Here is a 17,834-nt window from a genome sequence, read left to right on the forward strand (position 1 = left end):
GGTTAGCCTACAAGTTATCAGAAAAATCTATGATGAATGTTCGAGGTAAGACCTTTCATTTGGAAAATCTGAAGGAAACCGAAATAATTGCCAAGTTTTATGAACAAAATCAAGATCTGAGGAAACCGAATACGATTAACCACTTTGTAAGAAAGGGAATAGCCAGAAAAATAATTTACGATATTTATCGGAGTGTTGAGATAGGTTTTAGATTGATAGAAAGTCAGGATCAAGAAATGCAAACAAAATGCCAAACAAAAAAAAAATTAATTTTATTTATTCTCAAAAAATTGAGAGACAGTTTGCTAAATTGCAAAATCGATGAGAAATATGTAAGCAACACTCTAAAGGAACAAAAATCAAATTAAATCGACATCTAAATATTCTGAGAAGCACCAATTAGAACAAAAATTAATATTTAGTAGTCTCAGTGACAGAAGGAGTTTTGTCCCGTTTGGAAATCATTATTCAAGACCATATTTCCCTTTTTATGGAAGTGAAACGGCGAATAAGAGATTTATCATTATATTAAAAGACGGGGAAGAGAATTCAAAAGCGTATCCCAAAAGGTACAAAAAGTTCAACTCAAAAGTGTTGGCATATCTTTTCGTGGTCTTTCTTCATCTTAACATTGTCTTTCTGGATATTATATGATAATATATGAAAAAATGTGTGCTAGATCTAGATTAATACAGTTCATGGAAGAAATTATGTGTTTTGGTCAGATATGGCAACTGATTATTATGCAAAGGACGTTATGAGAGCTTTTGCAGAGTAGCATATTCCGCCTAGGAATGTTTTTGAATGTTTTTGGCGAAATTTGAAACAAAATATGTATTCTGACAAACACCAGATTCCGTATTTCATAATTTAATATAACAAAAAAATTAGAATAGCCGATTAGGTGCCGATTCAGATATATAAAATGTTTGTAATTATAGTGCGGTAACCAGTAAAGTGCAAATTAAATTAAAACAAACAGTTTGTACGGATAGTTTGTTCCCACACCCTTATAACTAGTAGAATCATAATTTTTTTAATAAATTTTTCTGATAGGCAATAATGAGATATATATTTTGAATAACCCCTTTGAATAACATTTTTTATAGTCCTGAAATGGTATAGAAAGTGCGCCTATGAAGATGGTCTAGTTTCAATGCAGTTCGGAAGCACTCTCAAAATAGATTGGAACTATATCCCTTCAGCAGACCCCCCACAATAGTACTTAAAACAAACCGCAACAAAAGGCTTTGTTAATTCTAATAATATTGATAATATTTCTGTTGTTTATAAAACACCAACTGACTCGTGGTTAGTATGAATGGCTGAAAATAAATTTTATAAATAGAAATCGAATACTTTGCAGTACATTTATATTGGCAATAAGTTTTGAAACATTATTGATACTCTAGTTAAAATGTTTTCAATAGCTCGTCAAGTTTCTCTATTTTTAACAACCGAAAGTGAGTTGGGTCTAAGAGTTTTCTATAATACTCGAAATTAGGTTAGTATCTATCTACATTATTAATATAAGCGTGAAAAAACCAAAATTTTTACAGGGATTCAATTATATTGATTTTATAAAACAATAATTCCGATATGTCATGTATAAATCCATCCCTGTTATATGTTACCGTGCAACAAAGAAATGACGGAGTTATAGGTTATACGTCATACGAGTACGCCATCACGAAGTGCTTTTTGAGCAAACGTGTACGTTCAACAATTGCTTATTTAGATTTTCATTAAGCTTGAGCGATGAATCGTAAAACGAATATTCTAAACCTTTGCTACATTATTTTGAAAAACATTGGCTGTTAGATTAAAATAGCTTTCAAAGGTCTTTTCGGAAACCATCACCTAGGTTCAGGTATATCAGCTGATTACCCAGAACGAGATTTAGATCACAGTTTCCGAACGTCGCGTTCAATTTTCGGTGGAAATTCAAAATTAAAAACTTTTTTTTTTACTTTTATGTGTGTTAAATTTTCCATGATATTTTTATCATTGTTATTGAGGAGTTATCAACGTTTTACCTACTCACACAGATTTTTGACTAAAGTTTAATGTTAAGCTGGAATTTCTGGAACCGTTGGCGATATTCATACTGAATATACTGTTTACACCACCACTGCACCAACACTAACAATTACACTGTCACACAGGTAAACAGTTTACCTTCAGTCTCTGAAGACGATAACTTGGTTATCGAAACGCGCGTCGGACAGTGTAATTGTTAGTGTTGGTGTAAACAGTATATTCAGTAAAGTTTAATGTTAATAAACGATTTATATATTGAGATGACTGAAAGTATAAAAACTGAAAAGAGGCCTACCAAGTACGGTGCTCATGAGAATTAAACTATTTAAATAGAAGAACGAAGAAATAGGGAGAGAACTGGGGAAGAAGAATATAGTGAGATACATAAAAGCACAAAGGCTCAACTGGGCCGGGTATATAATGACGCAATGGATCCCATTGTGGCCAAGGAGAAGGGACAGACCGAGAAAAACTTGGAGAAACGAAATAGAGGAGGACATAAGAGCACTCAATATATAAAACTGGAGAGCAAAATTCCGGAACCGAAAAGAATGGAAAATAATAACAAAAGCAGTCAAAACAAACGACAAACTATAAAGAAAATAAAAATTAGAAAACGAGGAGTAATCTACCTCAAAAAAAAGGATTTAAAGCGCCAAAAGCGAAAGCCATAATCCACATGATTGAATGGCTTGATTATGATTATGATGATGAAATGGAATAAAAATTTTTGATGTTCGAAAAACCATAGATAAATGGAACACCCGATGACCTCCTTATTGGATTGATTTTTCTTTCCTTTGAGTATTTTTTCAGGTCTAACACGTGTGTATTTTGAAATAAAGAGGCCTTAACGTTGCTTCCTCCAGACCTACGTTCATTTAGTTGAGTGTTGAGGCGAAAAGTTCGTTTAATTTTGTTCCAAAACTACTCCAAATCATGAATTCCTTGTTAAGAAGAAGCTTTTTCTTGACAAAATGATATATTGACAGCAAACTATTGGAAAAAATAGGCTCAAAATTTGACAATTATCGTTTGAAAGATGGTACTTTGAATAAAAAAAAATAGTATTTATGGAAACTTATAGCCTCCTGAAATTGGGGAATTGATGGAAGGAAGATAAGTAATCTGTATGGTCAAATTTATTAACCGGATTTCGAGACATATCTATTCGAAAATCCTACTAATATCTTTATTTAACACGTCATAATATATAACAAAATACAATTTTAGTATAAAGAAATATTTAGTGAATCAGTTAAAATTATTATGATTGCGAATTTCCATAACAAACGTCGCGTTCGGTATCAGATGATTTCTATAAAAGAAACGGATAAAAAGGCACCGATTTAAATTCATTACACAATCCTGTGGCAATTTCTAAAGAATTTATAGATTTTCCTTCGTCGTGGGAAAATAAAATTAAAATTTTCCAGTAGTTTAATAGCCTAAAAGTCGACAATACCCCAGGCAGAATCAGTGTTATAGATCACAGTTGTCACAAGTCGTTGATACGTGAGCTGAAAGCTGAGATACAAGGTTTGTGTATTTCCCGCGACAGTCATCCATCTTTAAAGACACTCCCGACCGCTTAGGCCTTCTCCTTATCATCCGCTAGTATTCTTATCACGCCACCACTTCTTATCTTCTATCGCGACCTCTTTCTTTCACCACTTGCCACGTATGTAACAACCGCTCTATACGCATTGACCACCGTGTCCTGATATCCCCCGGGAACAGAATGATTTCCCCCTTTCCAAGCCATTCTTACAATATTCTAATTCTAATGCATTTAAATGTTCTTGATTTTAGGTCTCTTCTGTTTTAGAATTAGTTTTTTTAATAATTTTTAGAAGAAAGGTAAAATTTGACGTTTCGACTTTGCTTTAATTCTTTATCAAAATATGATACTGACACGGACGAAAATTATTTTTTAGACGACGTCATCTGAAAGTTGTTAAGTTAAATATGACTCTAGCCACTTCATTGTTGACAGTTGACAGTTTCACTTCGATGATTTTGCATAACCTTAAATTTTTAATTTTCTGAAATTTGTCTTGGTAGAAATCCCATCGAAATGTTTGGTAAATAAATTAATAAATCAATATCGACATTACAAATATCATTAAGTAAATTATAGTGTTCAATAACTAAAATGTTTATAATTCTCTATTATTCGTTTTCTTTCCTTAGTGTAATTGAAAAAGTTTTGGATCTTACGCATCGTCTATAAAATGTTGTGTACGCCACGGCTGAAATACTACTTATAAGTAGCACTTTCATTCCTTGGCATACAAATAACTAAAAAAAAACTAAATCTAAAACAGAAGCCACCTAAAATCAAGAATATTTAGATGCATTAATATATCAAAAGGTCTAAGATATAAGAAATTTATTCTAATTTTTCTAAATTTCAATTTATTTATTTTTAAAAGCTTCCAAATAAACTACTCATGACGAAATATAGCACTAGTTTCATTAAATAATAGAGACATTATTTAATAGTCTATTATAGAGCAATCCCCTGTCCATTGAATTTTCCAAAGGGAATTAAACAACTGGATGTTTCCGGTTACTGTTTCTCATTGTCTTCTAAATCAGTGTCCGTCCTGTCCCGTCCCGTATGCATATTACATAAATCGAAGGCATAACTTGATGAATAAACTAGTTAGCAATGGTTGGCTTGTTTTCCAAGGGCGCCGATCATAATGCTACCATTACTCAAGATAAATTTTACATTGTTTTCAATTGCAAACGAAAAAATGCTGTCTTTTGGAAATTATACGTTTTGATTCTTATCTCAATTAATTATGAATAAAAAAAGTGTTAATTAGTCAATACTATATCTATGAATCTCATTGTGATATACAAACAGTCTGTACTTAACCTCAAAGCGCTGAAAATATACAAGGTGTGATTACAAATACAATCAAATATTTCACCGAAAACAATGTAAACAAATTTGGATTGATAATATAGAACATTAACAAAGCAGAGGAAGAGAGTTTAAAATAGGAGTTAAAAAGGAGGGAGAATTATAGCTGAGAAGAAAAAATGACCTAATTCCGAATTTATGTGGAGAAGCAAAGATAAACAAAATAATAAGATCCAGAAGAATACATACACAGATATTACCAGATTTTAGAACAACAAAAAAAGGACAAACAGAAACAAGAAAAGAAGTAAGACCAAGGAAAAGATGGTACGCAGAGGTGATGTAAGACCTTAGAGAAAGAGGAATTCAGGATTGGAAAACTAAAGCAAAATATAGGAAAGAGTAGAAGCGAATAAAAAAATCAGTTAGATTAAAATTGCAAAGCCATTACATTTTTCACTAAATAGAAGCAACCAAAAGATCCTTTGGAAAAAATAATAATAATAAATAATCGAATAGAATGTATCCTGGTTATTGTTTTAAGTTGTAACGTATAGTAAGAGTTCTGCTGCTTTCCGGCTAAATAAACAAATTTTACAACTCAGGTGGCACAGCGTGGTGACAGATACTAATGATTTCCACAACAATTGGTTTTGTTTCTACAATTCTTTATTTGATCATATAGTGACAATAGAAACCAATTCTAGACCATTTGGACATTATAACCAGTCGCTGGGTTTTGCATATTTGTTTTTCAATATAATAATCATGTGGGGATGGGTTCCATAGTTTGCAGACTGTAACTTGTTGGGACGTAATTCCTTTTGCTCGAAACTTGAACTTGATGCTATTGGAACGCAATTTTCATATAGCGCTTGGTAAAGGAGGTCAGACTGCCGGAGAAAACCTATTATTATGTGAACCAGTTTCTATGGTATTTATTACAGCCTTGAGAATAGATGCAAACTCGTTGGAAACATTGAAATCCCTTTCGGGTGGTGATTTGCATCCTCAAATCAATGGATTTGGATCCACCATTTGGTAAAATTAGTAAAATAATTTTCAGTTTTTTATGTTTAAACGCCACTGTTATCTTTATATGTGGGATGGCAAAATTGAAATAAAACCTAACGGCTCTCTTACTTCATTAAATAATCAAAAGGGTCGAGGTACGTAATTTTACTCCTCAAGTTTGATCCTGAAAGATCACGAATTATCAAATATTAAGATTATTTCTAGCATTGCACAAAATTTTGTTCAAATATTCAGTTGTTTGAATATGTTTTTTTTAATTATTACTTGAGATATACCCACAGTTATGCGTAATGCAAAAAATTCACAAAATACGCAACGTTCATTTTGGAAATGAATTCAAAACTCAAAATAAGAATTATTTAGTAAGAACATATGTTTTTTATCACTTTTTTTAGTTGTTTTAGTAAAGAAACTGTTTGTCAGTGTCAATTTAACAATATCAGGTATATCGAGGTGGAGATAGAGGTAGAATCTATGCCCAATCCTCGTTAATAGATTTAGAACGATTTTTAAATATTTTTTTTCAATAAAATCAAAAATATGTGCGTCTGAAACTAAAGAGCTGCAGCTTCATATCCAAAGAGCTGCGAGGTTGCCAACCCTTAAAGGACATAGACATAAAATGTTTGATCAATTCCTATGAGTAAATTCGAAATTTATTACTGAAATAAAGTTGTTTAGGATTTTTATACATTTTTTAGTTTTTGTTTTGATATGACCCCAACATAAATTATTTTCTTATAATGCAAAAAAAGAATCATATGATGTAAAAAAAATATTGATGACGCCATAACGACAAATTCGATGTTTTATTTTCTTCTCACGTCAAATGACGAAGAATGAAATAAGCTGTTTGACGTCCTTTTACATTTTTTCCAAAAACATTGTACGTTTTCTGAATTTTGTGCATTTATATATCATAATCTAATATAGTCCAGAAAAAAGAAGAAAAAAATGAACGTTCTGCCATTTTTATAATCTAAAAGAGGCAAGGGGAGGTGGGTGAATTCTCCCTGATTTGGAATTGTCATAACATCTCAAAATAAAAAAAAATGTGACCGGAAAAAATAGATATTATTTTGATAAAAGGTAGGATTTTTTTTAAATACATCACTCAGTATACATAATTAATACTTTTAGAGCCTGAGGAGAAATATTAGTGAGGCAATGTTCTCTATTCAGCAGTGAGTATTTGGTGGTCAGTTTATGTTATGACATGGACGGGGATGAAGCAGCGGCGTTGTCGGTTGTCTGGGCCGGTGGTAGCAATAATTAATCGGTTTCCAAGAAGTAGACAAAGGGAACGGCAACGACGGCAGGAAGGCGGCTGGAATTCGAGAAGGTGGCCTCTCGAGAGGGGGTGGGTGGTGGCTCTACAGGGACCCGAAAACTAAGAGCCGGCCACTTAATGTGACGCCCGGGACGACGCTTTTGCCTTCTGATGTTTCGAGTATGCTGGACGCCGATGCCTCAAACAGACCTTATTCCCCGTCCTACTTCAATCTTGACCATTTCCTGTTCCTGATGGATTATTTCTTCCAACGTATTATTCTTGACTTCAATGCGGTCTGTCTTTAATTAGAGAGTCCATCGAAATTTTCTCATCTTTCTTGTTCACTCGCTATACACTAAGAAAACTCTTAAAAATTTACATAACACTTTATTTAGGAAAATTCATATCATCATCGGAATTTTTTATGTTTATTAAGTTTATATCATTTTTTTTTAAATATTTCTTCTGCATTCAATTTTCGTGAGCTTCGAAAAGTTATATTAATTGACATTTTGCAGATTAAATGAGAACCGATGAAAACACACAAATTCAATAAATTAATATCAATATCCTTGATAAGTTCATCAGGAATGTAATGGAAACTCTGAGATCGATTTTCAGTATTTCACAACGTTAGATCAATTTGAAATAATGCTCAATTGTCAATGATTGTATCTCAGGAACCAAATAAGAACTTGAAACATTAGATTCATTGCAATAATAGCAAAATGTATGGTATAACATCAAATTTGTGTAGGATTTTTTGTATTCCATCGAATTTTAGTTTCTATTTATTTTCTATTTGAAAATAATTTATTTAAAATTGGGTCACCCATTTTTCATCAGTTTCACAATTCAAGACTATGCGGTTTTCAACTATTCATGCTTTTAATTACAAGCCAGTATATTTGTTTTTATGTCTGAGGTAAGGAAGTTGTGATGAATACCGAGAATATCTCGATGTCCCCTACCCACCCATATGTTGTTTTCCGTGCCCGAATTTCTTATGTCCTGGATACAAATCTGCACAAATTAGTGAAAATGTATTTTGAATTGGCGCAGTCAGTAGGACTCACGTAACAAGATGAATAAATATTGTAATGTATTAGAAATCTAGCTACAAATTGTACTTTTAGAAGTTTATTAAATGAAAAATGAATTTTTAATATTATGTGCTCATAATTTAATTTGAATCAGCTGTTAAGCTCAAAAGTAATTGTTTTAATTTGAAAATATGCTAACTTAATATGTTTAACTTAGCGACAAACCATCACAGTACGTTTCCGAGTCATAAAATGATAAATATAAAAAAACGAGATACCCGCACCATGTTTTAAGTTTCCGGTACAAGGCAGGGGATTTAGGGAGCTGAAAAGCAAAGACTCCCGTAGGCAACAAGTTTAGGGAAGACGGAAAGGAGCTTTGACATTCGCGGGGCATTATAAACAGGGAGGAAAATTAAATTAACGCTTTTATATACAGCAAAAAGTACAAGCGTTCCCCTATTCACTAATTTTTGTTGAGTTTAAGTGTGTCATCAAATTGATCTATCTCAAAACTTTTGTTTTTGATTATTGGAATATTAAAAAATTCACTTACGAATGAGTAAGGCTAGGTAATTAGGTAATTGAGAAAGAGTGAGAAAGAAATTTTTTTGAAAATGATTTGAAGTAACGTCGTATCACATGACTTCGCATTGTTAATCATTTTAACTTATTGTTTATCATTCAAAGAAAACACTCAGGACTCGTCATGAATTATGTATTCTTTTCACTGAAAACAGATATGTTGAGGTTTGAGTTTTGAGAGTTGCTCACAGTCTTATCTGTGGAACATGTTGATTAGACCGTATTGTTTACTGAGTTTTTGGAGCAGAAAGACATAGCATGGAAATGATCAGCTATTGAATTGAAAATTTAAAACATCAATTATATCGATAGAAAAATCCCAATTCGTATGAAATGTGAATATATTAAATGACAGATTCAACTATAGAGATCAAACAAATTCAACAAAGAAACAAAAATTGAATTTGTGTAATCAAGATAAATTTTATTATAATTATATAATCAAATTAAATAGTTCAAGTACATTATTTGTAAATGACAAGCTTTGAGTAACGATGATTCTCGTCCCTAACACAATTTTCTAATTTTTGTGACTCTCCCAAAAGTATACATCCCTAACGTGTAATAATTCTATGAAGTTATATGGAAACTAATAATACATAATGTCGAAAAATTCCATAAATGTGACATGTAGAAACAGTATGTGCTTAGGGAGTAATGACAATTCTGGTGATTCACTGTCAAGGGACTGAAGCGTCAGATAGTTGTAAAATTATTCGTACGCCCTTCCATACCTACCTTTCCCCCTAAATTGTGTCACAGAAAACTCATATTTCTATTATTGTGATATATACGAGGGTGGTTCAAATATAAACCAGAATTTTGGTAGTAACAGTTACAGAGCTAAAATATTTCACAGTTTTTGTACTTATCAACTTTTCATACTTTCTGGAAGTTTTCGAATGGCTTTTTCGTGAAAATTTCTGGAATCGCTTCCGAATCGCAGTGCATATATCGATGGAAAAAATAAATAGACGCATTGGCAAATCGAGACTATGAGGAGGGTCTCCCAACCCAATCGCGGAAGTGCGTACAAACTTCTCAGCGTGTGAGTTTCTGCTAAAAATTCAGAAGTCTTTGGATATTGCTGAAAGTAACCGAGCCGTTCATAAATTATTTGCTCAATATGTTGATAACCAATTCTCAAAACGAATAATGATGGGTTGTGCAACAGATCCTTATACGTACACTAAAAAGCGAGGTTCGCGATCAATCTAACATTTAGTGGAGCTTTACAATACTAAATTTTTCTCGGTTATTCAAAAAGTTTTGAAAAATTCACTTTTTGTATCAAGGATTTACATTACCAGCTTGAAGTATTTCACTTTTGGTGGAACATCTAGTCGGTTTTCAAAACTCATTTGCTGTGAAAATTGATATACCAAACGTCAAAAATAGTGCATGAATTTTGATATGGAGAAGTTGGAGAGATGGCGTTAGGCTAAGTTATATTTTCTGTGGTATCAGGTACAGAATAATAGAAAAAGCATTGAAATAGAAGGTAGATAGAAACGAAATCAATTATTGGGACGACCTATAGGAGCTGAGACATGCAAATTCTCTTCTGGGAAACTATCACCAGAGTAGATCTGCTGAATGTATCATCTTAAGTAAAAAAAACATACGAATATTAACAGGAGTCCTATCAAGGCACTGTCATCTCAATGAACACTCGATGACCAGAGGATGAAGCCTCTATCCACACTCTGTCGGAGTGTGAGACACTACGGAATCCCAGGGTAACACACTCGGGAGTGTGTTAAATAGAAGATGCAGATCTGTGACAGTTACAGCTATCCTACATTCTGGACTTTCTAAGACAAGTGAGATCAACAGATAATTCTTTGAAATGCCGCATTCAGAAAGAGACAGAGATCTTTTTACAACATTAAAGGAGCTTTATAATTTGATATAAAATTTTGCGTCTACTTAAAAAGAGAGAGGGGTTGGGGTGGTTATCTATCCAATGATCCCACTTCGTGGTCTCAATCTATTTACTCCACGGAACGAATTCTCCTACCCATTTAACTAGCAGTAAAGCTGCAAAATATGCTGATGAAAAGTCATAGTTTTCTTGATGATGAGGGACTTTTAATCAACCTTACTCACTTCTTGCTAGCTTATCTCCGGTCTATTCCACTGTTTTGCAGATTATTTCCTATTTCTGTATTCCATTTTCCTCTAGATCAGCCTCATCTTTTCTTCGTGTTTATCTCTGATTTTCCTATAACCTAAGCTTTATTCAATTGTCCCCTATTTTTTCTAGTCTTTTCACCACCGCTGGTGTATCGTGCTACGTATGTGGATATTGTCTTCTTGACCTTACCTCTTCATCAATTCTTTCATATCTATTCCTAGAGACTTTAGCTCTTCTTTTTCTGTTATCTCTTCTTGTTAGATATTTTCATTATTTTCTCTTTTGTATGTTTATCTATAGTCCATATTGTTACATCTTCTTTCTTCTATTATATTTTGAAGCTCTTTCTTTCGATCGTTTATATAAATTAAGATCCATTGTCGCTTTTGTTTCTTTTTCTACTTACTTTCTTACCTATTTGGTTCCTGTTAACGGCCTTAAAAGTTTTTTTATTTCTCATAACTCTTCTCAAAGGTTAAATCATCTTGAAGCTGCCTCTACATTATCTAATATGTTGTTCACCTCCAGTCTTGGTCTATTTTCAATTATATAATCGAATAATCGTTTAATAGCTAATTTTATTTTTGCAGCTTCCTTTTCTTGGTATAATTTCAAGTACCAACAAACTCAAGAATAGGAATTGGATCATTCAAACTCCCTTGTTTATAACTTCAAAGTGGAAGCTGAACTTCAAGAAATTTCAAATTTCCTTCGCGGTCAACCTGTCAAACTAGCTAAGGTTACTAGAATAATAGAAGGTTTGTGACATGCGCGCATTTTTTTGTAAACAAACGATCAGCTGCTAGAACACCAGCTACGTCATTATGTTTACAATTTTGATTTATTTATATTTTTATGTCACTCGGAACCTCACTAACATTATGTTCGGTGTTATCTCTTGCTGATCTAACTATACAAACTTCATAAGTTTCATTTGTTTTCCTTGAACTTGGAGTATTTAAAACAGGAATGACATTTGTTTTTAAAATGAATTTCGGTTTGAGATTCAAGAGCTCTGCCTTCAAATCACGCACATAATCTTTGTTTAAAAAAATGGTCCGAACAAATCCGTATACTATGGATGTTAACATTCGATCGCAACTCACAGATATCTATCCACTTCTTTGATAAAGTCTTTTCCTTCGGAAAACGATGGTAGGATACATATTTTTGATTTAATTTCGTGTTTTTAAAACAATTTTTGCATCCATTCACAACACAACAAGGCAACAACAATACTATTGTTACTTTTACAATTTGACAGATGCTAGCGCTGTTGCCGTTCTCATAGCAGTGAAGAACCGGTGACGTCACTTGTCTACTGCGCATCTTGTTATTGTCACAAACGTTCTATTATTATAGTAACCTTGAAACTAGCCACTATAAACACACAATCTCTGCTGAAAAAGAATATGCATCTTTATATCTCAATATTTCATTTTCTACTGTTTATCATCTGCATTTCCCTGTACTTCTTCTGTCTTCTATTTTGGCCTCGATAATCAATTGGACAATTATTAGCAGTATTACTCCAAAAGCGAGTTTAATGGTCACTAATTCTATTAACTTAGGTATGTGAACTGTACCAAATTACTTTTAACTTAATTGTTAGTTTTTTTATTATAACAATAATCATTCCTGTAACAAAAAACTGATTATGAAGGTTTCAATATATCATTACATTGATTCCAATGAGTTGATCAATCATCATTGACTCGCAGCTAAGGACAGAAGCACAAATAGATTTTCTAGATATTACAATTTTATCATATTTAATTACATCATACTCGTTAGTTAATATTGACATTGTGAATGACAAAGCCCAAATATATCTCATTTAATATGTTTACCTCACAGGTGCGCAATCACAATTGTTTACCGTGAATGGGTAATTTGATGAAGGTCGCACATTCCACAAACAATGATAACAGTCTATTACCTACTAATTATATGCACAGGATAAGACATTAGTGAGGAATAAATCAATATTTATCATTTTATAGTCATAAATTATCTTTAATTGTAATTTTTCTCATTTAAAATGATTCCTTTATCTTTTAATTTATTAACGACTACTTCTTATACCCATAAAAGAATATTCTCAAGATTTATTCTATTCTACTTTCATTAAAAACGATTATCGATTTTTAAATGAGATTAAAATTAATTTAACAATAACATAATTAAAAAAAAAGAAAGAATTTTTAATAGTGGTAACTGTAGCTGAGGGGGCAATACCCTGCACGTTTGAAGAATGACCCTTTTGACACATAAAACAACCTTGGAATAGTTGATCGAGAGATCCGAGGATAATTTAAATTATTCTAATCATTATATGGCAAACCACAAGGTTCGTTCTTGGTTCTTGGTGTTCCCAACGCAATACGAATTTAAATAATACCATCGGTGGCGCTGCGGCATACATTTTGACATCATTACATCGTGGTCACGTTTTGTATAGTAGCCAGTGTTGATCACGATTTTCGATTGACAATTTGTACTTACGTATTGCACAGTACCATCGAGCATTGTTGGTACTATTGCCGCAGAGGCTTAACACGTAACACCGTGTATTCTCAATACGTGAGAAGTGAAATAATGACTGACGGTCGAGAAATGAGAAAATTTGCTATTGGCATGTTTATGGAAAATTGATCAATTTATTACAAAAAGGTATTCATTGTATCAAAGAACTATAGATCTTTTGAAATTATGTGAAAAAGACAGTAGCAATAATATTTTATTTATTATTTTATGGTTTCAGAAATTAGGAAAATAATCAGACAAATAAATGAAATTTTAACGCTCTCTGCTTATAAATTCCGCGTATTTAGTCAACATAACAGACTTCACGGAGCGATATTCTAAACAGCGGATTTGCGGATTTATAATATTTATACTTTGTTCTAATTAGAAAAATTAATTTTTCCTTAGTCCTTACATCTCAAATATGTAGCTGTAATCAATTAGATTATTTGTAGTTTTATTACAATTTACAAAATTAATTATTTAGATCTTTTTTATCATCTATAGCTTTCTCGTTTTTATGAATGTGAACCATTTCTAAAAATTCTCTTTTTCATTTATTAGATTCCGTTCCAAAAATATAATTGAATTTATGTTTTTTTGATATTTCACGGTTCGTTAATGTAATTTTTTAATAACGTTTTGATGACCTCTTAGTCTATTTTCGAAATACTGAGATGTCTGTCTTACGTAAATACTGTCTTAATCAATACAAGGCACTGGATATATAATATTCATTCTTTTGTTTTTTGGTGTTTTAGATTTTAATTTAGTGAAATATTTGGATACTGTATTGTGTCCTTTATTATATATACTAATATCATATTTATTTAAATAATTCGATAATTGTTGAGAAAGTCCTTGTAAGGAAAAATGTTTCGTGTTTTGATGTTTCGTTTCTGTTTTGTTTTTCAATTGAGTGTAGTATCTTTTTATCTTTTTCGTTTTAATATGTTGTTTATCATTTTTTCTGGATAATTATTTTCTTTTAATGCAGTTTTTGCTTTTTGATTAGCTAAGCATCTAAATCCAGGATCTGATAGTTGGATAGATCTATCAGTCAAACTTATTATGACTCTTTTTTGTGACACGAATTGAAGTTCAAATATCTTGAGGATTAAGTTAGTTTCGTGTACCATTCTGTTATTTTTAATTTGATATAAACTGACATCAAGAAAATTGATTTTATTATTTTGTTCTATGTCGATTGTGAATTGAAGTTTTTTATGATAAGGATTGAATTTTTTATGCTTTTCTTTGATAGACATGTTTCATACAAATTTAGAAATATTGAAACCTCAAATATTGGCACCACATATTTATCTTTCAACCTAACCCAACTTAACCTAACCTAACCTCTCGTAACCTCGAACCTCGAAATTTAAAAAATATAATTTTTTAAATCATACAAATGTAAGTCCTATAACTCAGAAACGAGGGGTCATGTGAGTTTTTTTTATACCACAGCATTATTTTCACGTCATCTCACTCCGGAATTTTTTGCATCAAGTCCCGAAACACTCTGTATATTTACTCACAGATTATAATTAAATATAGTTTTATTAAAATTCCACTAATGTCAGTGAATTAATTGAGTGATGGTAAATTGCTTCATTCTGAAATTTTCGCCCTTGTATAAGTATAAAATATAAATATTTTATATTTTTATTGGGTAATTGGGGAATAGTTACGTATTGACGTAGAGTTTTCTATCGTAGAGCATCGTCATTAGATCTGTTAAGATACTGCACTCTTTTCTTGATTATCAGAATCAGATATGGTCCTCTTGAGGATTCAAGTCACAAGGAAACAAAGAGAAACGTCTGCAGCGAAAAAGCAAATCCTAATTCTATTAATTATAGAGCCCCACTCTATTTCGATTCCTCTCAATATTTGCTCTACATTTTCACAGGATCATAACAAAGTCTAGAATATTCTTTTCGATTAAGAGAATAGAACAGTTGTTTAAAGAACCATAAATAATAATAATATATATTTTGTATGATGTAACGTATGTCGAAATAGTTTTGGCATAAAATTTAATTTAAAAATTTTGTGCCTTGTGTACAAAAAAATATTTATATTGTTGACAGTTCGTCATTGTTTATGTTGGTTTAATTCAAATGTCTTATTAGTTGGAAATAAGAAGAAGCATTTATAATTTGGTTGGGCAGATCTCAGTTTGACATAGTTCGCATTTTGTAAAACCAAAATACTTCACGCAGAAGCATTTATCGTGCTATAGCCAAGGAAAACCAAGAATTTTCACCCGAGAAAAAGCAGAAAGTCTGGTAACAAGAGCAAAAGATAGATTCGGGGTTTCCGTAACAAAATTAGCGCGTGAATACCATATTTCAAAGCGTACCTTTCGCAATAATTACCAAGGAATGGTCAAAAATACCGAAAAAGATGGTCCTAAATATACCCCAAACCAAGCACGAATACCAACGAGCTCTGTCAACTAAGGTATATAGAGAATAGTCCCTTAACGTAATCTTCTTTAAACTCCATACACTTTTATCGGCGATGTTCAATGAGTTCGATATCTTTTTTATAATTAGATTGGTCAAGCTCCTCAAAAATGCGGCCATTTTTTGCTTTATTTCTTCGCTCAAATGTTGCAATAAGTTCGCATAATGCTTGCCATTAATAGTTTTTCTTTTTTTTAAATAGTCAAAGAAAATTATCCCCCGCGCATCCCAAAAAACCTACGCTATGACCTTATCTGCAGATGGAGATATCTTTGCCTTCTGGAGCTGGTTCTCCCTTTTCGGTTTTGATTGTTCTTTTGTTTCGGGTGTGAAGTGATGAACCCACGGCCTTCTCATGTCGAAATTTTCCAACGATTTTCTTCAACATGTCTGTAGTCTTCACCTCATTTTGTTGACCACTACGATGCTGGTCTTCGCAGGTCGTACGGCCTCGTTTAAATTCTGCCACCCAATATTTTATTGTTGATAACGAAAAAGCAGTCTCACCCAGGGTAAAATCTAGTTTTAGTTTTTATATTGGTTAGTCATATGAAGTATAACAATGACTATACACACTATAGATGGCCGCCAAATTAATGTTTAATAACGAGCCGTCTTCAAACTTGAACCATATGCTGTAAAGATTATGAAACTTTGTAATCCAGTGGTATTTTTCAATCAACTACCGCCAGCTCTAAGTCAGGCCAAGTACTTCTTGGATCATCCTTGTACATTGTTGTCAAAAATTTGCTGATAATGTTTTGGTCTAGTGTGCGATTACGAAGATATCTGAGCCTTATGTGGCAAGAAGTTGGATAAAATCATGAGATAACGATGATTAGATCACCATCATATTATTGTGAGCTAAGCCTGATTTAACTGGTATACCTAGGCACAGATAAAAAAATAGTGAAAAATGAGTGAAGTTAAACAGTTGTTTTTGCATGCTGTCAATAATGTGACACCACCTGAAAACTGGGAAAACACTGTAAATCATAAGATTAAAGAAGAAGAGATAATGTGGAAGCTGCATAATATTACTGACGAAATAATAAAGCCATTGTACATATGGGTTGGAACAGTTCGTTTTCTGATTCAGATTCTTATTTTGATTTATAAGAAGTAGCTTTATTTATGACCGTAATATTTTTTTAAACTCAAATTTCCAACCCTTATACCTTTATAACCAATATGGCGTAACGTTCTTAACATACGTTATGAGAAAATGAAACATTTTAAAAACAATTTCCTGTTATAAGTAGGCTAATTAGATAAAAATATAAGTGTACACTTTATATATTCATTATATGTATACAAATGTAATATTTCTTTAATTTCTTATTTCTTAGAACTTTTGATATGTTTCTATTTTTTTAAATCTTCTTGATTTTAGGTCTTTGGTTTCAAAACTAGTTTGTTTTAAATAATTTTTGAAAGATATAAAATTGACACTGACAATTTGCGTATTTATATTGATAAACAGATCACCTTCATCATGAATATCAAAATAAGGATAAAATCAACTTAGAACTTTGTTCTTATAAGAAAAATTAATTTTTCCCTAGTCCTTACATCTCAAATATATAGCAGTAGTCAATGAAATTATTTGTAGTTGTACTAGAATTTACAAAATAGAGCTATAAATTTTACTTTATCATTTATAGCTTTTTCGTTCTTATGAATGTGAACCATTTTTAAAAATTCTCTTTTTCCTGTATTAGATTTTTTAAAATTTCTAATTGAATTTATGTTTTTTGATATTTCATGATTCTTGATTACAGTTTTTATTTTTTTTATCGTATTGATGAACTTTTAATCTATTTTCTAAATACTGAGATGTCTGCCCTAT

This window comes from Diorhabda carinulata, chromosome 1, assembly GCF_026250575.1.
Source record: "Diorhabda carinulata isolate Delta chromosome 1, icDioCari1.1, whole genome shotgun sequence".
Lineage (NCBI taxonomy): Eukaryota > Metazoa > Arthropoda > Insecta > Coleoptera > Chrysomelidae > Diorhabda > Diorhabda carinulata.